Source organism: Stigmatopora argus, chromosome 1 (assembly GCF_051989625.1).
Source record: "Stigmatopora argus isolate UIUO_Sarg chromosome 1, RoL_Sarg_1.0, whole genome shotgun sequence".
In the NCBI taxonomy this organism is placed as follows: Eukaryota; Metazoa; Chordata; class Actinopteri; order Syngnathiformes; family Syngnathidae; genus Stigmatopora; species Stigmatopora argus.
In genome coordinates this window covers 27,296,225-27,322,351 of record NC_135387.1, presented here as the reverse complement: position 1 = coordinate 27,322,351, position 26,127 = coordinate 27,296,225, and the positions used below count along the sequence as shown (strand labels likewise).

Below are 26,127 nucleotides of genomic sequence, written 5' to 3'. Positions count from 1 at the left end.
TTACTGGAATATACGCGTCGACCCCTTCCCCAGATGCGAGTTCAACAGGGAAGATCGGTGAAGGACGCTTAAATTGTTGTTGCCTCAACGGATGGCTATCAATCAACTTGTATATTGTTTTTCCTTTGTGACGTTTGATATGGAATTGTTTTGTTTCTTGCTTACGCAATTGGATCGATTACTCGCATATTGTTTTAATTTGTGACGCCAGGTTGAGGCTTGGTTTGCTTGATTATGGAATTGTTTTGTTTCTTGCTTACGCAAATGGAATCGATAACCTTGTAATTGTTTTGATTTGAAGCCTTAAATAGGCAGGACATAATGCCGCTCTTTAGAATAATCTTGGGTGGGGCGCTGCCGGATGTATTCTCTTCTTGCAAGAATTAAATGTGATGTGACTACAGATGCCTTTTTTATTGAAAGCTGAATTGGAAAAACCTAAGGATAAACCTACAATTGGATGAACCTAACATACTGTATACATCGATTGCTGGATTGCACATTCCGAAAGGGTGTTGCCTGCACGTGGACAGATTAAAAAAGGAAGTCATGTGAGCATTACAACCAGGGTAATACTGAAGTGCGACTTTTGAGTTTTTTTTCTGACCACCGACTGTGTTTTTATTTTTAATTTTTAGGCGATAATTATCTCAAAAACTGTAATGATTGCAGATGCCTGTTTTGGCTATTGATGTCCATTTCGCTATTGTTTAGTTTAACGTATGTTTATTCTTGGTTTCTGATCAAATAAAAAAATTGCCCTTTCAAAAATGCAATTCATACTCCAGTATTGCAGTATTCATAAGAATACCTATGCAGTATTTTACCAACTCGCCACAAATTTTATACAATCATTACGCTTAAAATGACGACACTTTACTATCATTACTTTGCAGTATCACCCAGCACTACTGACAATCATTTAAAAAAATCGGACGTATTATCTGAAAAAATTGAGATCTATCCAAAGAGAAAACTTGGAAAAAGGTGTGGCTCACATGGTGGAATGATTACCTACATTCCTTTTTGTAATTTGGGCTACTGACATATAGTTAATTAGTGGCGATTTCAGCCAATTACAACGCCTCAAGAGGAGTCTGCTAATCACTGCAATTAACTTCCCTCCAATTAAAGCGGTACTTTTAATGGACTGCACAATGGTAAGAAATTTAATCCTAGCTCAGATAATGAATCTGATTCGACAAAGCATAAAGTCATTAACCTCTTGACCCCGTGAAGGGAAGCGTACTGATAATTTTGACTTACATGGCTAGTTTAAAAAGAAAAAGTTAAGGTGTAAAAATGAAAATTCCGCATATGACAGAAAGCATTCAGCATTATTATAATATTAGGTGCATAATCTTTTACCATTTTGAAAATATGTCATTTCAAGCCAAATTTTTTCAAAGCAGATTTGTATTATCTGGTTTTGTTGAAAAATAAATCAAGACATTGGATAATATTTTAATTACTGTTTTCTTTTGTTCTATGAAATGTTCTACATTTAGGATGGCAAAAATAATAATATTTTTCATGAAAAGTTTCGTAACAATGACCGTTACAGAAATATTGAAAATGTACGTGGAAATGTTCAATGCTAGTAAGGTTGTAATTTTATGGTGATGAAACGCAATATAAATACTAATACAATATTTGATAACATTATAAAGTTTTCCATGATTTGGTTGGATAAATTAGTCTTCAAATACATACAATACTATTTACAAATTGAACTCCAGCTGTTACATATTTCCAAATTTTAACGCAAACAAGAACAAGGTTTCAGTTATGCTCATTTGGACAATTTTGTTTTTAAAGCATTTTCAAATGAAACATTCTGTTTTCCATAAAATCGCACATGTCAAACGTAATTTTATTCTATTTCCAATACATTCCACAATGCCTGATATTTTCTATTTTATTTTAAATCTATGTATCAATAATATCCACGGCCACTGCGATGATAAAGTAAACTTTTTACGCACAATACATGCCAAATAATTTCCATATATTCTATTCTTGTTGACTCTATTGCTTCTATTCTATCCTATTCTTGTCTACTCTGTTGTTTAACCCGATCTATGTTCTTGTTTCTAGGCTATCTGTGGTATCTAAATAAGATAGTTTTGTACGCTAGATGACAATGCTTATTCATTTCACGTCATTTGTGTCATTCACCTTTCGTCCGATTTCAGCTGGGCTCGGCTCCAGCACCCCTTGACCTTGAAAAGGATGTAAAAGTTAAAAAAGGATTAGTTGACAGAAGCATGATCTTTCATTTCTTTAAGATTGGCTTTCAGCAGATTGTTTTTTTTCTTCTATACAGTGATGAGTTTGCCAAATGTATCCAAAAGTGTTACTTTATTTTGTTAAAAGGCCTGACCCATTTTCATATTTTGAGCGAACTCCTTTTTCATAATCATTGTGCACAAATCATGAATATCCGCAGAGACTGGCTGAAGCTAACAAAATTTCCTAGTACTTTATGTATTTTATTGTTAGTAGGTTAGAACTTTATTTCATACAGGTATTCGGGAAATTTATTGGTTGCAGTAGCAAGACGGACACAAGACACACAAGACATTGTAGACCTAGGTAAAAAAATGGGGCCACAAACAGGAAGTCTGTGTTGTTTGAATTGTAAGGAAACGGCTAGACTAGCAATTTGTAAAAAATTAGCTGGTCAATGCAGTAATATGTACAGTGGTACCTCGAGATACGAGCTTAATGCGTTCCAATACTGAGCTTGTATGTCGATTTTCTCAAAACTCAAACGAACGTTTCCCATAGAAATGAACTAAAAACAAATTAATTTGTTCTAACCCTCTGAAAAAACACCCAAAACAGGATATTGGATAGGATTGGATTGGATTGGATAACTTTATTCATCCCGTATTCGGGAAATTTCATTATGACAGTAGCAAGAAAGGGGGAATGCAGATACAGAAGAAAAAAAACACATAGTTACAAGTTAGACAGTACAGTCGCAACGGCCGCAGAACAACAAGGCAAAAGCACAAAGTACACAGCAAAGCAAAGTAAATGGGATCATTAAGAATCACCACATGAAATCATTAAGACAGAAAAGCAGCAAAAACACAAAGCGAACAAGAGTGGACGGAGCTACCGCCACCGGCTGGCAATTGAACGGCGCCATCTTGGTTGCGGTAGCAAAAACGGATTGGAAAAATATAATTATTTGTTCTAATTCGCCATCTATTAACAAAGTAACAAATAACTAGTGGTTTAATAGCTCTAAAATGTGTTTAATAGTACTAAAATTATACGGATTTTGCAGGGGGGATACAGAGACGGACAGGGGGACTGGGGGGGGGACTATTTTTGCACGGCAACGAGCTCGTAACATAACAAAAACTAATTTAAATGAACTTGGATTACGATGCAGACACACTCAAAAATAAATTTAATCTAACGTCACACTAAACTTAATTCAAATTTAGTTTTACATTTTGATACCTTTATTCTCCCGGGTAGGCTCTATTTGCCCCGCCTCCACCCTGACTTTCAGATGCAACCTATCGAGGGGTTGTTTGCTTTTGTATTCCCTTCAAAATATTCCCAAAATGATGCACACAAATGTCCTCGCAATAGGATAATGCACGACCACTAGCCAACGAGAAGTAGTATATACTCCTCTCGTATTGGCGATCGCCTCGCCATTCGCACTGACTAACGGGGGGAAAAAAACACTGAAAAAATGCAAGACCCCGCCCAGTGCTCGTAGAGACATTACACGAGGGAGTTGCGACCACAGAGACATTACACATGATGTTATTATGAGCAGCCTCTCGCGTCCGCTCTCTGTTTGTATATATATATATATATATATATATATATATATATATATATATATATATATATATATATATATATATATATATATATATATATATATATCTCAAATTGCTCGTATGTCGGGGCACTCGCATGTCGAGGTACTACTGTACTTTAATATGTATTAATGTCAGTTTTTTCTTTTCTTTTTTATAAAAAAGGAGTTCCCGGACCATTTTTCTTGTAAATTCAATACATTCGAGTTATTTTATCACCATAAAAGCCACTATAGAAGCAACATCCACCCACATTTGCTGAAAAATATGAATTTCTCAAAAAAGATTGTATCCCCCAACACACAAATACACCTTCTCTTTTGACACTGATTATTGGAGGTTTATTTGTTCAGTGCTTGCAAAGGTTTAAAGGTTGCTGGAAGCTATAAACCTCTTACTTGTGATGTTCAATCTAATTACCTCTGGAAAAGCTTAAGAGGACATAATGTTGCGGCAATCTTTATTTGCGCCTGATTTAATTATCTGGCAGGATTATGCAAAAGCTCATTAACTGATTTTCAGCAAAGTTTGCTTCCCAGATTGCGTGTGGTCAGTCAAGAATCCATGGATTGGAAAATGTATTTTTACTTTCTGTTCTTGGCGTCACCATGGAAACCCAAAATTGAAATGGAATGGGAAATTTTATATTTTCACATTCAAATATCAGCAGAAATGAACAAACCAATCCACAAATAACCAATTTAGGCCAATAAAGTGCTTTCAAATGTACTTTTAATGACGTCAACCTCATTAATTTACTGTGAATGAATTGTGCGATAGAAATAAAGCTGCCTTGCCTCGTCGTTTTGAAGGTCAGTGGCAAATTCCATCCTGCCCTTGTACTGGGATTATCCCCCATTTTCTTACAGTCACTCTAAACATCCCTGCATTAAACCATCCTTGCTTTAAGTCTCTGAAATGATCCAATACAACGTTGCCAGGCAAAATACAGCCGCTACATGACCATGAGAGAATGACTATTATCTAGTTTTGTTAACATTTCTGCATTCAAGTATTGTTTCAGATTCAAATTTCCAGTCTAAAATATTGAGATGGCGGAGTTAACATGCCAGTCGAAGTGGTACACGGTCGATTGGTCGCCGATCTTTTGGTCGCCTGGAAGGTAAGTCATAATTACCATTTAAATCGTTGCTCAAATTCCCTAAATACAAACTGTGAATTACTATTTAGTCATACTTAATGCCCTATTAATTATTAGGCTAAAGAAAAGCTCCAATTTTCCTGGACTTTTATTGTTTTTTGTTGGAGAACTTGTTAAGACACTGACAGACGTAGCTTCTTAAAGGGACAACGCATGTACATACAAACTCTTCTACACTCACACGTCGGCTCAGTGAAACTGCTCATGGCCATTGTTGGCTTTTATTGATGCATAGACCGTGTTGTTTTACTTTGTTTTGTCGCCGGTCTTTTGGTCGTCGGTCTTTTGGTCGCCGGTCTTTTGGTCGCCCGTTGTTGCGGTTGGGCGACCAAAAGACCGGCGAACAAAAGACGGCGACCAAAAGACCGGCGACCAATCGACCGCACACGAGTCGAAGTACAGTGGTACCTCAACATACGAGTGCCCCGACATACGAGCAATTTGAGATACGAGTAAAATTTTGAGCAAATATTTATCTTGAGATACGAGACAAATTTTGATATACGAGCAGACAGAGGACGCGAGAGGCTGCTCATATGAACATCATGGCCACTGTCTCTCTCCCTCGTATAATGTCTCTCTGGTCGCAACTCCCTCTTTGTAATATCTCTGCGAGCACTGGGCAGAGCGTTGCATTTTTTTTCCCCGTTAGTCATTGCGAATGGCGAGGCGATCGCTAATATGAGAGTTATATACACTACTTCTCATTGGCAAATGGTCGTGCGTTATCCTATTGTGAGGACATTTATGTGCATCATTTTCGTAATATTTTGAAGGGAATACAAAAGGAAACAACCCTCGATAGGTTGCATTTGAAAGTCAGGGTGGAGGCGGGGCAAATAGAGCCAACTAGGGAGAAGAAAGGTATCAAAATTTAAAACAAAATTAGAATTAAGTTTAGTGTACGGTTAGATTGAATTTATTTTTGAGTGTCTGCATCGTAATCCAAGTTCATTTAAATTTGTTTATGTTATGTTACGAGCGCGTTGCCGGGCAAAAAGTCATGCTAGCGGCATACGGACATTCAAAATATCTACGGAAGATGATGTCATTTTTTTAATTGCAAGTCTCTTTTTGGGATTCGAGGTTTGTGCAATTTACACGAGTGTGTATCCGTTGGCAAATGTATTTTTCTATTAGGTCCACCAAAATGTGATCTCTCCAAAGAGCGATACATTGCATCTCCACTTAAAGAAAAGCTCAGTGGAAGGAAGTGTCCACTCTTTATTTACACTCAAAGAAGAATATGGAAGTTCAAAGATGCAACATTCAACCCCGAGGCAGTATGTTGTCATGTGCTAATGGATTTTTTGCAAAGTGTATCTCCAGGCAGTTGGAAGAAGCAATTATGCCCGTAATGGTACTGCTACTACAAAATTAAAGTATCAGCAGGGTGGTGAAATGATCAGATAAAAGACCCCAGCAGAGAATTGTATGATAAACGTAAATGTGCAGTTATTTTGTACTCCGCTGAATGTTTTTTTTTCAATTTTTTTTTATATTTATATTGTTTGATCCTATTGGTTTTACTAAGATAATGGCTATGTTTCCAGATGACAACGGTGAAAATGAATAAAATGCAAGATTTAAATATGTTGGTATATTATTCATTCTTTCATCTTCCAAACCATGCATCCTCGAAATAATAATAATTATATATATATATATATATATATATATATATACACACACATATATATATATACACACATATACATATATATATACATACATACATACATACATACATATACACACATATATATACATATACATATAGACATATATATACACATATATATACATATATATATACACATATATACATATATATATATACACACATATACATATATATATACACACATATACATATATATATACATACATATATACATACATACATATACACACATATATATACATATACATACATACATATACACACATATATATACATATACATATAGACATATATATACACATATATATATACACATATATACATATATATACACATATATACATATATATATATACATATATACACATATATACACACACACATATATATATATATGTATGTAGAAAGATAAGGAGGACAGAAGAAGTGATATCAGATTTGTGAATTAAATGCATTTGAAAGGCCTCCGAAAGCGACAAAGCACGATGAGCCACATGGAATTCCCACCAAGAGAAGAGAGGGAAGATGTTTTGTACCATTATGGCCATCCTGGAGGAATACCAATATGAAATATCACTTTATTCATACGAGTCTGAAAGATATTAGAAAAGAAGCGTAAGAACTGTTCACTTGTATTTTTATGAATATACATTATTTAACATAATATACATCAGATGTGCTCTTCTTTATGCGTTTCACATTTGCAGTTATTCATGTTGACAATATTTGATCATGATGCTGATCACATGATGTTTAAATTTATTCTTGGTCCTAGCTAAGAAATATATGACCATGGCCCCCCAATTGAGTTCCTTTAATTTATAGTATTAAAAAAAATATACCGTATTTTCACGACTATAAGGCGCACATAAAAGTAAAAAAAAAAAATCAAAATAGACAGGGCGCCTTATAACCCAGTACGCTTTATATATGGACCAATACTAAAATTGTTATCACGATAAAATAAAATAAATCAGTCAATAGGACAACTACGGCAAGCAGCCCCCGACTCTACTATTTCCGGTAGATAAAGTACTGCGCAGTGACTGCTGGGATATTGAGTTCTTAATACACCCAGTTCTTCAATACACCCAGTATGATCATTTCGGCTGTATTTACAAAAGAAATCCTACCGCTAGATGTTGGCGTCAACCGAGCATTCAAAGGTAGACTGCAAACTATATATATATATATTATATATACCGTAATTACTCGAATATAACGCGCACTCGAAAATAACACGCAGGTAATTTTGGGCCAAAAAAATCTGGAAAAACGCAGTACTCGAATATAGTGCGCACCTAAAATTTCCCGCTGACGAAAATCAGAAATCTTACCTTTTTTTCTTCGTTTCACGATTGTTTTGTTCAAACAAATTTATTCATTAGAATCCTTCAAATGAAGAGTTCCTCTCTCTCTTTGTCTGTCCTCTCATACATCTCTTCGTTGAGAATCCTATCAACGTCCACGCTTCCTTCATCCACTTCCTCTTCCTCCCACAACACATCATCCGATTGGCTTTACGAGATGACGTAAAATCCGTGCGTCAAAGTGAGTTTGACAATGCTTTTTTCGATCGAAAATTTGTCATTTATTTTAGTTATTGATTATAACACTGAACTGAGAGAGGGTGAACTGAGACGGGTACGAGGCTAGAGGGGGGCAGTGGTGGTCTCGGCTTTACGAGATGACGTAAAATCCGTGCGTCGGCTTCACGAGATGACGTAAAATCAGTGCGTCGGCTCTACGAGATGACGTAAAATCCGTGCGTCAAAGTGAGTTTGACAATGCTTTTTTCGATCGAAAATTTGTAATTTATTTTATTCAATTCAATTTCAATTCAATTTATTTGGCAAGAAAAAGCACCAGGCTAAGGGCCATGTAACAAGACACAAAAAAAACCCCAAAAAAAACAGTTATTGATTATAACACGCACCCCCAACTATTGGAATTAATTATATAGCAAAAATCTGCGTGTTATATTCGAGTAATTACGGTATTAACTCGGAGCTTGCCGTCATTCCCGGAGGCTTGAGAACTACAATTGCTGGACCCGGCGTTTTTTTGGCTCATTTGGGCAATTGTTTAATTCGGACACAGAAAATGAGGACTTTGATGGATTTGTGGGTGGTGATGACGTGAGTAAGTTATACAATGTTTGCAAACAAATTAGCTACATTGCCGCACCTATAGCTCTTTATGTTTAAAAAGAAATCATTCCATTGTGTGTTTCAGTTCCTCAACAAGCACAGACTTTTAGAAAACATCAAGAAAGTGGCCAAAACGGCCAAAAAGGAGCAGCTTGTCGACGCCATAACGAGCTGTTTGTCAGCAAAGTGAGTCATTTTTTAAATAGTTTCTATTTTCTCTATCCGTGTAATAATTAAAAGTCAGCGTTCAGTATTCAATGCTTTGCTCAATTAGCTAGTTTTTTTATATTATGATACATTCAAATTTTGATTGAAAACACACTAACTGGTCTGGTGTTGATTTTTAATAGTAAGAACCTGTGTGTATAACTACACTCACACAAATGCCATCAGTGGAGGTATAAGGTATAAAGGAAAAAGATGGTGGCTTGCTTACCCATGCGCATGTTTTGAAGATGACGTAGAATATTTGTGATTTTTATGGTCTTGATGCTATAAAACAGTATGTGTCAGTACACTAATTTTACCAAATATTCAGTAAAAATTTTACTTAGTATTTTACATCAACTCACCTTTATTCCAGGCCATAGTAGTCCATTAAAAGTTTAACATTTGAAACACAAAGAAGTACATTTACATATTAATACAGGACAGTCTTTGGACATGCTTATAGCTATAATATTTAATAAATATAGACTTTTTTGATCATTGTACTTGTGTACTTGTATTTCTGCGTTTTTTCGTTTATCGTGGCCATGTCTGGTCTACATTGGAGGGATTACTCATTGTCTCATCTCATTTTCTGAACCGCTTTATCCTCACTAGGGTCGCAGGGGGTGCTGGAGCCTATCCCAGCTGACTTCGGGCCTGAATTGGATTGAATCATTTTATTGTCATTATACAAGTATAATGAGATTTAAAGCTTTCACCACAGAGTGCACAACCAAGCATGTCTTTGGAATGTGCCCTTGGTTGGCTTAGTCTCCAGCACCCCTGTGACCTTTGCAGCTCAGAAAATGAATGAAATCTGGGCTTTTTCAAGGTGACTCAGCAGACAAATTCTGACCTGGAAATCAATGATTGAGTTTTAATGCCGTGTACAAATGCAAAAAAAGTGAAGCATGAAAGGGATTGATTAAATATGCTGAAGCACCGGAATGAAACAAATTCCTCCTTTGATAAATATAGACTTATCCGGGCAGTGAGTGAAGCGTCTTAGTGGCGGCGATACCCGAGGCTGCCTACAGGCCAGGTCTGCTCCACTGGAGGTCCCTCAGGGCTTTCTCCTCGCCACCTGTTCTCCCAGATGTGATGGAGTCATGCCAAAAGGCCCATCTTGCAGGAGAAGGGGAGTCAAACTTGAGTCGAGTGCTATTTGTTTCATTAAACCATCAAGTGACATTGATGAGAAGTGGTGGATTTTCCAGAGAGGCACTGAATGCAATTTGGCGGCAGAATGTTAATGGAGCAGATTCCAAAAAAACAAAACAAACAACAACAAAAAAACTCATCTGGAAAATCCATTTTGACTAGATAGATTAGACGTCTAGCGCCATCAATGGCAATGAAAGATTAAGTGAATTGGACATCTATCCTTGTCAATAGCAGGCAATGAGTTCATGTTGCGTCACCCTTTTAAGGTAGTACAGTGGTACCTTCACATACGAGCAATGTTCCCTCTAAGCTGCGCACGTGCGCAATTGCGCACTACTCTCGTCTTCTCTGCGCAGAGCAAATCATATGGAGCGCACAAAATAAAATCCCATTTTTTTAAAATTATTATTATTATTATTTTTAGCTGTGAGGTCGACGCGCGAACCACTCATCCGCCGGGCCGCCAATTCATAGATTTTAATCATTACATTTTATTATTACTAAATAATTTATGTGTAGTAGACATACACCTGCTTATGGCAGGTGTGATACTGGTGTGTGCCCATAGCGAGCAATGATGATGTTGCTCACACCGGTACTCAGTGTGCTCAGGGAGGTTGTCTTTCTGCCCAGACAAACAAAAAATTAGAGGAAACATTGCATACAAGTGCCCCGACATATGAGCAATTTAAGATACGAGTAAAATTTTGAGCAGATATTTATCTTGAGATACGAGACAAATTTTGATATATGAGCAGACAGCGGACACGAGATGCTGCTCATAAGAACATCATGGCCACTGTCTTTCTGGTCGCAACTCCTTCGTGTAATGTCTCTGCGAGCACTGGGCGGAGCGTTACATTTTTTCAGTGTTTTTTCCCCGTTAGTCAGTGCGAATGGCGGAGCGATCGCTAATACGAGATGAGTATATTCTACTTCTCGATGGCTAGTGGTCGTGCGTTATCCTATTGTGAGGACATGTGTATGCATCATTTTGGGAATATTTTGAAGGGAAGACAAAAGCAAACAACCCTCGATAGGTTGCATCTGAAAGTCAGGGTGGAGGCGGGGAAAATAGAGCCAACCCGGGAGAAGAAAGGTATCAAAATTTAAAACAAAATTAGAGTTAAGTTTAGTGTAAGGTTAGATTAAACTTATTTTGGTGTGTGTATGCATCGTAATCCAAGTTCATTTAAATTTGTTTATGTTATGTTACGAGCATGTTGCCGGGCAAAAAGTCCCTCCCCCCTCTCTCTGTCACTCTCTCCCTTCCACGAAATCCGTTTAATTTTAGAACTATTAAACACATTTTAGTACTATTAAACCACTAGTTATTTGTTACTTTGTTAATAGATGGCGAATTAGAACAAATAATTATATTTTTCCAATCCAATATCCTGTTTTGGGTGTTTTTTCAGAGAGTTGGAACAAATCAATTTTTTTAATTCATTTCTATGGGAAACGTTCGTTTGAGTTACGAGAAAATCGACATACGAGCTCAGTCCCAGGACGCATTAAACTCGTATCTCGAGGTACCACTGTACTTACGGATTATACTTCCGGTTCATTTTGGATCATTTCCTAATGGTATTGAGGGACTTTCCAGGATTCTTCATTATTTGTTGTTCACTTCCTGCTGATCTTTAGGCATTTCCAGGTGACTTCCTGGTTCCTATCTGGTTTTTCAGCGCCTATGTCGAAAAAATTAAATCATTTAATTATGTATTTACAGTATGAATGGGCATCAAAGTGCCCGCCAGAAAGAACAAGCCTATAGGCTGGATTGGACCCGGCTAGCGGGCCACTTCCGGCCCGTGGACCGCACATTTGACACCACTGATCTATAATTGTGCCAGCCAATGACCTCGCGCATAAGAAATGTACCTTTTCATGTTTGTTTGTGAGCTCTCACTTGCAGGTGGGACTTGGCGCCAGTTGTGAAGCGCTGAAATTTGACTCAACTCATTACAAGAAGTATGAATATTAAATCAGTGTCAATGTCTGGCAACTACATTCGAGATTTTTTGGGTCTTTCACTGATAGAATATGCGAGAAGAAAAAGAATTTGTCTGGGCATTGGGTTAAGATCTTAGATTTTTGTACACTTTTATAATTTTCAGCATTGACCTCTATTCTTCTGTGTTATAACTTTAATACACAGCCATTCGAAATAATGGCACAGCTTTTTTTTACTTATTAGTAGACTGATCTGACCCATTTCAGCTCAAATTTGGGTGAATATGGCCTAAAAACTAGAAACTAATTTTCAGTTAAGCTAAGCTCAGAGGCCTGAGGAGGTTGAGAAAAGCACTTTGGAAAGTATCCAAACGTATCTTCCCTCAGGACACTCCAAATAATTGAAGATTATTTGATCCTGAGGAACTTCCCAAAGACAAACAGAATCGTCGGAAACGAGAGCATCAACAGATGGAATCAAATTGTTTAACACTTTGAAACTCTCTGTGAAAAGATAAACCAATTTTGTTTCACCTTATGTCACGGTTTTTTAAGGTTTTGGGTGGTGTGTGTGTGTGTGTGTTTGTTTTACCTCTTGTGTCACTCCGTGCTTCGCTTCCTCCTGTAATCAGCTGCTCGTGATTTGGTAATCAGCCCTTGTCTGTCTATTTAAACCGTGTGGTTAGTTAGTCTTTGTCGGATGGTTTGCCTTGTTTGCGTCATGCCACGTTGACATGCTCCATGCTCCTTGCTCCCTCCTGTAACCAGCTGCTTGTGATTTGGTAATCAGCTCTTTTTATTTTTAGATTAAAAACAAATGCTTTTTGAACTAAAAACACAAAAGAAAAAAAAATGATAAAAAATTTGCAATGATTGTTTATAAAATGGGGTAAATCAGGAAATGTAATGTACATCTATAATCATTTGAATTTGATCCTAAAACAAAAAGTCGGCACTCATGATTTACTTTCTCGGGCCGCACAAAATGATGCGGCGGGCCAGATTTGGCCGCCGGGCCGCCACTTTGACACCTGTGCCCTATCTGATACGATGTATTTATGCCAGTCAGTAGGGCAAGGGTGTCAGACTCGGGTTGACGTCAACTCGATTTCATGTGGGCCGGACCATTTTAGATATATTTAGATTTTTTTAATAAATGGATTAAAAGAACTGGATTAAAAACCCTGAATATTCAGTTTTTTATAGATCTAAAACAATGTTTTATTTTAGCTTTTTTTAAATATATTTTTAGATTTTCCAAAATGATTTTTGAACTAAAAACACAGAAAAAAATGATTAAACAATTACAATTATTGATTTAAAAGTCGGCACTCATGATTTACTTTCTTGGGCCACACAAAATGATGCGATGGGCCAGATTTGGCCCCCGGGCCGCCACTTTGACACATGTGCAGTACGGGGACAAGTGCAATTTTACAACACGTTAGCCAGTAGACATACTTCATTGATAGCATCCAACTCAGTTCAGATTATGGATCCAAAAAACATTGTTTTTCAAGACTTACAACGGTGGAAAGGTCGTCAACATGTTCAGTTTAGACGGACGGAAAATTAGAATGACAATTTTTCAAAACACAACACTACAAAACATTGAAATGTCAACATAACATGAACTGGGAGCCCGGCTGTAAATAGAATGCTATCTTTGTCTTAACTTCGGAGGAATGGTACAAAATCTGTTGGTGCTATTAATGTTGAAGACTCAAGGTTGAAGGAAGTCAAAATGGCAAAACTGCATTCAAATAAGTAGGCCTCCCACCCCATGCAGTTATGCAATAAAGTCATGTTATCAGAACCATTTGCTTCCCAGAGTAAAAAAAAAAACAGTTCTTTGGCGATATGGAGGAGAGCTATTTTCTAGAGCCGCCTCAGCTGCGTACTTTCAAATTCTTTCTTCCCTTTTTCTTTATTTGTGCCCCTGGGAGAAGGTCGGCAGGTGGCTGACACACCCGCTGAGACAGAGTGGGAGGAATAATCACGCACGATATGGTGCATCACTGAATTTGTTACAAGAGATTCCAAAGAAGTAAACTGAAGAATTGTTTCTCAAGCCTGAAGACTTTGAGGAGTTACTGAAATCATTTGGATTGGTTACACTTGAGCTGTAGAGCCATTATCACCATTTAGCAACTGTTTGGACTTGTATTTAATACAGACAACAGTTTTCTTTGTGTCGCATGTTCCCATACTTTGGATTTGTCTTCCATCTGCTTTTTTCTCCCTGAGCAGATTCCAATGTCATCGGTAAACACTAAAGTATGCAGAGATTTTTGTTTAAGATCATCTCCCAATTTGTCACTCACGGTAGCAAACAAGGCATCCAGAAGTAATTGTTGATTACCTTTACTTTGTTTTTTTTTGTTAAAAATCTGTTTGGCAAAGTCTTATAAAGCAGCTACTTACGAACACTTCAACATACAAATTTTCAGGTTTCTATGTGCAATAATTTGTCCAATTTACACAATATGGAAAGAGGTATAGCATATAATTTCAACGAGGAAATGCCATGTACTCATTTTCTGCAGCCATCATGCAAGCCATGCTCAATGGCCAATCAATTCCTTGTACAGTGGTACCTCGAGATACAAGTGCTCCGACATACGAGCAATTTGAGAGATGAGTAAAATTTTGAACGGATATTTATCTTGAGATACGAGACAAATTTTGATATACGAGCAGACAGCGGACGCGCATCATTTTGGGAATATTTTGAAGGGAAGACAAAAGCAAACAACCCTCAGTAGGTTGCATCTGAAAGTCATGGTGGAGGCGGGGCAAATAGAGCCAACCCAGGAGAAGGTATCAAAATTTAAAACCAAATTTAGAATCAAGTTTAGTGTAAGGTTAGCTTAAACTTATTTTTGAGTGTGTCTGCATCGTAATCCAAGTTCATTTAAATTTGTTTATGTTATGTTACGAGCATGTTGCCGTGCAAAAAGACCCCCGTTCTTCCCATTACATAGTGTAAAGGACAGTTACTTTTTTTTGGTTCATTTTTCGGGTTGCAAAACCATTCTAATGGTTTAATAATTATTTCTTTTACTTTTAACACATTTCATGTAAAAGTGGAAAACCTTTGCCAGTTTTAAAGCATTTAGGGCCCATATTGGAACCGATTAGTGCATTGAGATAAAATGTGACTCTGTTTACGAAGTTTTCAAGTTATGAAACCACTTCAGGAACGAATTAATTTCATAACTAGAGGTAGCACTGAATAATGTCTTGCAGTAGGGAACTGAAACAAAATACAGTATATCTATTTTTAGATGTCACAGTTATAACCTATTCATGAAATCCCACATCATCCGTAAATGTTATCGCTCCAAGTACTTCTGCATGAAGAACCTTCAAGGCAAGTGTAAATTGACCAAGTAAAAATGTCGCAAATACGACGGATAACATATTTCTACAGTGCACTGCCTGTAAGTAACGCTTGTTGACAAGTCTTTCTGTCAATGACTTATTAAAAGAGTCCATAATGACTTTTAGGGGGCCTTTCAACATGACCAAGTCTCTAAAGCAGGTGTCCAACCATATGCTGCATTAATTATACAAAAATCTTTAATGACTTATAACACCACTGATTACCAAGCTGTATGGCGACCTGTCTTCCATCCTGTTACTCTGCCCTGATTGATATTTATGAAACAGATTACAGCCTAAAAAGAGATGGGCAGAGACGTGTACACAAAGTAGGGAAGTGGAAATGCTTGTTCAGGGCAATCCCCGAGAGGCTATGTGACAATCGGCAAATTTACTTGTTTCCCCAGTATCGTATTTTTCGTATATAAGTCGCAGCAGCTAAAGACTACACAACGAAGAAGGGAAAAAAATATAAATATAAAAAATATAAGTCGCACTGGAGTATAAGTCACACTGGAGTGTAAGTCGCACTGGAGTATAAGTCGCACTGGAGTATAAGTCGCACAGGGGTCTAAGTCGCACAGGAGTATAAATCGCACTGGAGTATAAGTCGCACTGGAGTATAAGTCGCAATGGAGTACAAGTCCCATTTTTTTAGTTGATCAGCAACCAAGAACTGACATTTGTTAAAGTAAAAATATTAAAAAGGAGAGCAAACACAAGTACTATGGAAACAACAACTAATCAATCATTAAATGTGTTTCCAATGATTTGATTATGGATTATTGTCAAGCACTGAATGCTAACTATCTTTCCATATCGACAAATTTACTTGTTTCCCCAGTATCGTATTTTTCATATATAAGTCGCACCAGCTAAAGACTACACAACGAAGAAGGGAAAAAAATTATAAGTCGCACTGGAGTATAAGTCGCACTGGAGTATAAGTCGCACTGGAGTATAAGTCACACTGGAGTATAAGTCGCACTGGAGTATAAGTCGCACTGGAGTATAAGTCGCACTGGAGTTTAAGCCGCACTGGAGTATAAGCCGCACTGGAGTATAAATCGCACTGGAGTATAAGTCCCATTTTTTTAGTTGATCAGCAACCAAAAACAGACATTTGTTAAAGTAACAATATTAAAAAGGAGAGCAAACGTAAATACTATGGCAGCAACAACTAATCAATCATTAAATTGGTTTCCAACGATTTGATTATGGATTATTGTCAAGCACTGAATGTTAACTATCTTTCCATAGTTTGCATAAACTGTGAATTTAGTTATTTTTGTTATTGGTGCTACATCCTTGGTTTAAAGAAAAAAATGGTATAAGTTAGTTTAGTTTGTTTAAAGAATATATACGAGTAATAGACAATGTATATCAGAGAAAAATGTCAGAGCACTTTTTAAATTTGAATTAACATGACTTTGCTAGATTTTTGTCCTGAAATTCTTTTTTGTTTCATATTCAGAACTTTTATTTAACCGAACACAAACATGTTTGATGTACTTAAAACAGTTCGGTTGTAATAAAACATTATTTTTGGAGGAAATAGTCATTCATTTTGTCTTAATTGTTATTTGAAATGGCCTAGAAGAATATGTTTATTGTTTATTATTATTTAATATTATTATTAAATTGTGAAGGTAACTACAAAAAAAGTGGCATTTATCTGATTAATTGATTATTTTTTGAATTATCAGTCGGATTTGTCTATAAGGTAAATAATAGTTAAATGCAGCTCTACTAAATAGGCATCTTGTCATGTATTGTTAGGGTTTTCTGTCTGTGTGTGTGTGTTGTGTGTGTGTGTGTGTGAGAGAGAGAGTGTGTGTATGCTTTTCGCCTCTTGTGTCCCTCTGGGCTTCCCTTCCTCTTGTAACCAGTTGCGCATGATTGGTAATCAACCCTTTTGTGTCTATTTAAACCCTGTGAGTTTGGGAAGCATTGTCGGATTGTCTGCCTGTTTCCCTCATGCCATGTTAGCACGCCATGTTCCATGTTCCTAGTTTCCCAATGTCTTCTGTCAGGTTTGGTTTTGTGATTTGATTTCTAAGTCCTTGTTCTAAAGATTCCTGCCTTAAGTCATTTAAATTTTGTTAAAGCACTCCTTCCAAGTCCGTGACTCCTTCCCTATATTTGTGTCCTACACTACGTTCCACGGTCGACGTCGCACTTTTTGTAACACATCTTTTAACATAACAGTTTTTTCCGGATAACTATAGCCTAAAAATACAACATGACAGGCTGTTGGTGGTCAAAGATAAAAACAAAACAAAACTTAAGTCTAAGCCTAGCAATACCATGAAAAAATTTCAACCTATAGTCAGCAGAGTATGGTAAACAAACATCCATTTACCGTATTTTCACGACTATAAGGCGCACTGCATTATAAGGCGCACCCTCAATGAATGACACATTTTAATATTTTTTCCATATATAAAGCACACTGGATTATAAGGCGTGCTGTCTCTTTTGGAGAAAATTTAAGACTTTTAAGTGCGCCTTATAGTCGTGAAAATACGGTAAATCAATCAGAGGCAGATTGTGGGGCCATTAGTTCTTGTTAAAATCCCCTAAGAAAGCATTCCCGTTGTTAATGTATTGTTCTTATCGGTTCTTTCTGCAGGCACTGAGCGTGAACGTAAAGGGACACGTTATGTGTGCAGACCCCTGTCAAAGAGGAGAACCCGCGGAGCGCTGACAGCAACAACTTGACCACCGAGGTATACTACGAGTTCTGAATATCGCCACCCACTCGCAGTCAGTCATGACAGCATCCATACATGGCTGACTAGCTTTGGAGGTTGCTGAATTTTTTAACGTCGGGAGGAAGGACCGTGTTTCACATACAAGTGGGCATACTTAGACCAGAATTTTAAAAATGCTATGGTCACAATATATTCCAGTGTACACAACATTTTATCCAGAAGACTTTTTTCTTGTTTTCTTTCTATATTCGAATCATTTCAAAGCACAAGCTCAAAAAGACTCAAATAATAAAGTAGTTTTTTCCTGCTCTAATGGATTTGTCTCACAAGGACTGGCGTCTGGATTGGTCGATTAGTTAATGGTCACTGACAAACTTTGCGGTTCAAATGGATTAGATGTCTACAGCCGTCGAATTTAGACTTCATTAACAGCCAGCCCAGTAGTTTGAAAAGTAATACATAAAAAGACGGCAAATGACTGAATGAATGAATTAACATTCATTCTTATTTATATACATATATTTTTCCCATTGTGAATTTTTTGGCTTGTCCTAGTGTAACGCAAATATTTTTTTTCCAAATGATTTGTTGCTTGATATGTGTTTTGAAGCTTTTAAATATTTATAGGTGATTTTTGCTTATTATATGGACAACGTTATTTAAATTTTGCATTTAAAGTTTACGATTTAATATACCAATCCATTGCTTGAAATAAATCTGTTACGCTTATTTTCAGCTAAATGAAAGTATTTATTTTTCTTGTCTAAATGAGTCAGTGGCAGATAATTTTACTGATTCCTAGTGGATTTACACTGAAAGAAGGGAATTGAACCAGTTGTAAGTCGTCGTGTTTTGGCAGTCTACAGAGCATTTATTGTGTTCTCAAAAGTAAATACTATATGATTAAAATACACATTTCTTTTTCCCAATCATTTTAAAATGTCCAAGCCTGATAAACGATGCCAAGTACTCAATAACAAACCACTAATGATTTGTGTTCCCGTTGGATTTCCGCTTAAAATGCAAGGAAAGGGAGACAGCGCTAAATGTAGAATGGCCTGGTAACAATCCCAGAATGAGCCGGGCTTTTATGCAACGGATCTGTGAGCTTGTCCGCATACATCGGATCATTCTTTGTCTGACGGCCACGTGAACCCCGGGTGACCCGCCACTCGGGGGCGGCCTGGCTGGCTGCAGGTCACTGGACAGTGATGCTTGGCCTTGTGCCTGAGTCCACAAGTGCGCATGCTAATCCCTGCGGACACTAGGCCTAAGCTCTTAAGAAACATCCCAAATCAAATGTTTACTTTGATTTGAATTTACACAGCTAATAAGGTGGTGAGATTACAGCACAGCTATTTCAAGAGGTGCAAGACAGTGAGAACAGGAGGAGGAAATGGTGAGGTCACAAAGGGCCCGCTAGAAAAATCCAAAGGGGTTACGTCCAATTGTGTGAAATGAAATGGAAATCTGATGATTAAAATAGCAAATATTAGACAAATACTTGTAACCTTGTTGCCTTCATGTGAATGGAATATTTCTGCATTTAATGTGATGATCTGATTGGATCTATCGGATATATCTATGTAGTTATCTATGGATCTATAGAATTGATCTATCTGGTTATCTATGGATCTAACGGTTAGTTCTATCGAGTTATCTATGGATCTATAGGACCGAGCCTATCGAGTTATCTATGGATCTATAGGACCGACCTATTGAGTTATCTATGGATCTATTGGATTGACCTATCGAGTTATCTATGGATCTATTGGATCGACCAATCGAATTATCTATGATCTATCAGATCGACCTATCGAGTTATCCATGGATCTATCAGACCGACCTGTTGAGTTTTCTATGATCTATAAGACCGACCTATTGAGTTATCCATGGATCTATTGGATCAACCTATCGAGTTATCTATGATCTATCAAGTTATCTATGATCTATTGAGTTATCTATGATCTATCGAGTTATCTATGATCTATCGAGTTATCTATGATCTATCGAGTTATCTATGATCTATCAAGTTATCTATCGGATCGACCTATCGAGTTATCTATGATCTATCAAGTTATCTATGATCTATTGAGTTATCTATGATCTATCGAGTTATCTATGATCTATCGAGTTATCTATGATCTATCAAGTTATCTATGATCTATCGAGTTATCTATGATCTATCGAGTTATCTATGATCTATCGAGTTATCTATGATCTATCGAGTTATCTATGATCTATCAAGTTATCTATCGGATCGACCTATCGAGTTATCCATGGATCTATCGGACCGACCTATTGAGTTATCCATGTTCTATAGGACCAACCTATCGAGTTATCCATGGATCTATCGGATCAACCTATCGAGTTATCCATGGATCTATCGGACCGACCTATCGAGTTATCTATGATCTATCGGATCGACCTATTGAGTTATCCATTGATCTATCGGACCGACCTATCATGTTATCTATGATCTATCGGATCTATCAGACCAACCTATCGAGTTATCTATGTTGTATCGGACCGACCTATCGAGTCATCTATGGATCTATAGGACCGACCATTCGAGTTATATATGGTTTCATCATGTCAGGTTTTGACACTAATCTAATGAAGAAGCAATAGTTTGATGATTAGCTCCACCTACTGATAAAACTGAGAATTGCAACGGAATCCAGGCTAAGCTTCTCGTTCTACGGGCCACAATTGTGTAGCGAGGACCCCCTAAACTAGAATTTGCGGAACCCTAATGAAGAGCTAAATTAAACTTACAGTTAACATTTGACCTCTGTTATTGTCGAGAAAGCTTATACAACCAAGTTGTTAGTGGAACATTCTTGACCCAAAACAAATTTCCTTCCAAAATTGACAAATGCATACTCCAATCTTAGGTTGTGATTTATTGTTTTTTGGTCATTGTTGTTATTATTCTGACCAAAGTGAAGCCACTATGAAAATTGTAGCTAGATAAATCTTTTTATTTTTTTTCGTGCCCCACTCTATGTTGCTATTTGTTGTTTTGGGTAGAATACAATCCTGTAGCTGGCTGGAAACGGGGACAGAAATTGAAAGCGGAGGCCATCTAATCTGGGTTGTATTTTATGGAAAGGTTTTGAACTGCTTCCACTCCACGGCAAGACATTACCTGTGCTCTGACCCCACACTACATCAGGTGCACTCACAGGCAAGGGCCCACTTTATTTTCCCGTCGACCCGCTACCTACTCATGAATATTTATGCAACACCTGGAGAAGTGGAGTGAGGTCAACAGGACTGCACCACGTAATCAGAATCCAAGACAAAGGTTAATAACTGCCATTTTCCCCATCACTTCCTAATCTGATCTGTCTAAATGAAATTTCCACTTGCCGTCAGTGCCGTGGAATCAAAAATATCTGGTAATCCAGGTGATGAGGTTTGATTGGATGTTTAATAAAACCGACATGAGTACAAAAATAATGTAGAGTTAGGTGGTTTGTATAGTAATAATAGTTTGAATTGAATGTCTTTATTATCATTATACGACTACAGTGGTACCTCGACATACGAGTGCCCTGACATACGAGGAATTGGAGATAGGAGTAAAATTTTGAGCAAATATTTATCTTGAGATACGAGACAAATTTTGATATACGAGCAGACAGCGGACGCGCATCATTTTGGTAATATTTTGAAGGGAATACAAAAGCAAACAACCCTCGATAGGTTGCATCTGAAAGTCAGGGTGGAGGCGGGGCAAACAGAGCCAACCCGGGAGAAGAAATATATCAAAATTCAAAGCAAAATTAGAATTAAGTTTAGTGTAAAGTTAGATTAAAGTTATTTTTGAGTATCTGCATCGTAATCCAAGTTCATTTAAATTTGTTTATGTTATGATACGAGCGCGTTGCCGTGCAGAAAGTGTTATTACATAGAATTTGATTCGAATATTACTGATTACACTGTTTTTAGTATGTAAGTGTACTATTGTTTTATCTGTTATATTGTGAGAGCCTCTCTGAAAAACGGTTTGCCTCAGATGACCACCCAGAATAAATAAATAATAAAAGAAAAGGATCAATATTTTTTTGATTTTAATATTCCTTTATAAAATCAATATATTCCTGTATAAAAAAAATATTTTTTATTCTCTTTCAATTGCAATTGTATTTGAATCCTATTTGTATTTTGTCTTTCTGTTAGACCTTCCTAGTTTGAAGTTTTAGACCCCCTAAAAACGTGTCGTGATTCCCAATTTATCTGCAAACTGAGCAAGAATCATCACTTAGTCGCTGCCTTCCTAAGCGAATTCTATTCAAAACATTATAAATAAGCTACTGGCTGAAAGAATTCCAGGCGTTCGTATCCATTAAATCCACACAACCACTTTAATGGCCACATTATGTTTTCCAAAGCTGTGTATTGGAGTTCCTTCTTATCTTTATTCTCACTGCTTGCTGCTGACCTTATATGCCTTCCCACAATGGAGCTTATTTAAAGGCTAATGCTAATACTAGACTCCAGATCAAATAAAGATTCACAGCTTGGGGGGAAAAATGTATAGGACATGATTGTTATTATGTGGACCAGCATGACATCATGTAATGCAATTATCCCTGCTATATAACAGATGCCAGCTAGAGCATTGAGCCGTTTTGTTCAAGCACCTTAGCTCTTCAATCAAAGCGCAACGGGGCTTTCGCAGATTAGCTCACGGTTTAAAAATTGCAACCAATAAACGAAAGCATGCAAGTGTCAAAGAGTATGAAAAAAATAAATGATCAAGACCCACACAGATCCATAGCTATTGAAATTGTACAGTAAAAATGATTCATGCAGCGTTGTGCCTCTGCATAGTTGAAACCGACCAAAAGTCCAATAACACGTAATGATTGGCTTTTTAGCCAACAGCCAAATGCGATTAAACTGGTGTGGCCAATCTATCGAATTCAGGAAAGTACCTCCTGAAAAAATGTGAGAAGTGAAGTAATATAAAGTGAAGGTAGCATTAAATGCTAACATCAGAAAGAGTCTCTTAGTTGAATTGAATTTGATTTAACACATTTTTGGAAGAAATGTTTAGAAATGTAAAAACAATCAAAGTTTATTGAAAGACCTTAAGCCGTTATTTTAGGGTCTGGTTATGTGCCATTGAAATTTCAAAAAAGTTAAAAACCTTACAGTTAAACATTGTGTTTATTGTTTATTATTGTATAATATTATGAATATATAATGTGATTGGGAGTGGGAATTGTTGTCTGTCCCTGAGTGGCAACCAGTTTTTGGTGTAGACCACCTTGGTCAGCTGGGATAGGCTCCAGCACCCTCCGACCCTGACAAGTATAAGCGGTGTTGAAAATGAATTAATACTGCCATTATGTTGTGCCGCCATTTTGGCAAACACCACGCTAAGAGTCCAAAAGATAGGCGCTTTATAGCCTTCAAATCGATCCAAAATGGATGACAAGGATGCGTTTGACGGGTGGATTTGGAATATCCTTCAAATTTTAATGAATTGGGACCGGCCTTAGCGCAGTGTTGTGATGTAACGGGCATTCAAATTCAGGCTTTGCGGGCTGCAGATCGGCAATTCGAACAAAAAAACAAGTCGGAGGAAGCCAAGTTCATAAAATCAAGCAACTATATATTCACAACCTCAATTATTAAATGATATATTTGTGTGGAATTCATTAGAAGTCGGCAATACGGTATTTTACGGTCATAATGGTGGTAGAGTTAAGCATATTTTTGAGTTGAGACAAAAAAACAAAACAATAGCGAGAAAACATTATGTTGTGAGAATCCGACAAACAGATGTGACAGTGAAGCTTTTTGGGAGCATATTGCCAACTTGTTGATGCTCACAGCTATTTCATCGTGGGGATATTGTGCTTTTGTCACGCCTCACCGCTCTGTATTAAATGACTGTTTAAAACAGCACCATGGCGATGTCTTGCCTGCCAATGGGAGCGCAAAAAAACAGCAGGGAAGTTACGGTACACAACAATTCTCTTGTCACACCTCTGTTATGGAATTACATTCAAAACACACACAGGGGCAGCACGGGGCGGTATTTCAGTTGTGTAAACAAGTCAAGTGGCATAATGTTGCTGACTGTCAGAGGATTAACATCAGCATTTGTTGAATACGTAGGTAAAAAAAGCACAGCGGCTTTTGACTTTTGTTATTTTCTCGCTACTTTGGTGGATGCTGTAACAGGGTTTCAACAAGTCAATTTTAAGGCTTCGTAAGATCAATTTGAACAGAATTTAGTGCCTGAAATACGGATTTTCCAAGCCAACCTCAGCAAAAAAATTATTTCTTAAAATGTTCTAACATTTTACAGAAAATTTCAAGAAATTCTAGTTTCTAAATATTTTTTGGTGTCATCTTTTAGGACAACCGGAACACTACTTGAATCTATACATTTTTTTATTCAATTAGTCTGGACTACCGCTTCTATATATAACGTAGTTTCACGCATCTCCGCGTATAAGTCGTACCCTTAAAATTGCCTTAAAAATCGTTGAATTTGACAATTTCTCACATATAAGACGCCCCCGATTCACAATTTTCACCTCCATATTCATGGTTTTAATAGGGAGTACAAATGTTTTACTTTGAAGGGAAAATCTTAAGGAAAATCATCTCATGTGGGCGAATTCAAAAGGCAAGTTTTCAGCAAGTGTCTGGATGCAATAATAGCATGAGATACATATTACGCAGGTATCCAGGCTGATATTTTAATGATTGACCGCAAGACCTTCGATCCGCCTTAACAACTATTGAGATCTGCTGACATGGTAAACACTACGAACACAATTTCATTTATAGACGTCAAAATAAATTTTGTTCAGTGTTTTATCTGATTATCATTTATCTATTTTGAAATAAATGACCGTATCGGCCGCATTGTCTTGCGTAATGGCGTTTTGTCTTTGTCACCTTGCAGTTTCGTGCATGTCAAGTCTAGTTTGTGCACATATAAGCCGTACCCTTGATTCAGTCATCATTTTTTAGTTACAAATGCGGCGTGTAGGCGAGAGAAAAAGGTATTTGTTTGATTTAATCTATAACAAGGAAGTCAAAAAAAGCGTGTCAAGTATTTTCCGGACAGTAAGTCAATAGTTTGGCTGGGTTTGGGAATAATACTCAATTCAATGCTTTTTAAGGACTCGCGGGAACTCTGTTGACTTAGGCTTTTAAAACTACAGACGCTCCCCTACTTACGAACGAGTTAGGTTCCGAGCGATTGTTCATAAGTTGAATTTGTTTGTAAGTTGCTCAGTGCTATATTTTGTATTATAATTTATATTTAAGGCCTATATAACTATATTGAAGGTTTATATAAGTGCATTGTATGTTTAAGGCTTGTATAAGTAAAACACAGTGGTTTGTACTGAAAAAACATTTAATAAAATGGAGAGAATACATACAGTACTGTATACATACATTAGAGAGAGAGAGAGATTTACTAGAAACTGGCCGAAAGAAGCTATCTAATGACAATTGCAGTTTTCTTTTTTTCATCATAAATGATGCGGTAGCACTGTATGACATCATTCAATTGATTTGCAAACTTTGTGCAACGTTTAATATTTGGGTCCTGCTGCTCGTTCTTTATGTTTATAAATGGTACTAACGGTCGAACGATTCAAGTTGTATATGTGCAACGCTCACCACTCACGCGCATCAAGCTTCGTTATTATTGCCACTCATTTCAAATGAAATGGCTTGCCCCTTCCTTGCACCTCCCTCAATAGAAGCCTTTCGCTTTTCACCAACCATATTGAATAATGGATGCACGAGATATTTAATGATAAAAATGAAAAAGGTTCTTTGCGCACTGGAGATACGTTCATGCACT

The 26,127-nt window shown here is 37.1% G+C and overlaps 1 protein-coding gene and 1 long non-coding RNA gene across 2 annotated transcripts in view; one reads left to right on the top strand and one right to left on the bottom strand.

The window, feature by feature from the left end:
- The first annotated feature begins 4,622 nt into the window (after positions 1-4,622).
- On the top strand, positions 4,623-18,831 carry LOC144084948 (uncharacterized). Its single transcript, XR_013303958.1, has 3 exons — positions 4,623-4,974; positions 8,933-9,033; positions 18,194-18,831. It is a non-coding gene; the product is annotated as an uncharacterized LOC144084948 (long non-coding RNA).
- The window catches only part of nphp4 (nephronophthisis 4), a 166,294-nt gene continuing 149,549 nt past the window's right edge, over positions 9,383-26,127 (bottom strand). The window contains exon 30 of the mRNA XM_077613815.1: positions 9,383-10,182. The gene's annotated coding sequence lies outside the window, so the exon portion shown is untranslated. The remainder of the gene's footprint in view (positions 10,183-26,127) is intronic.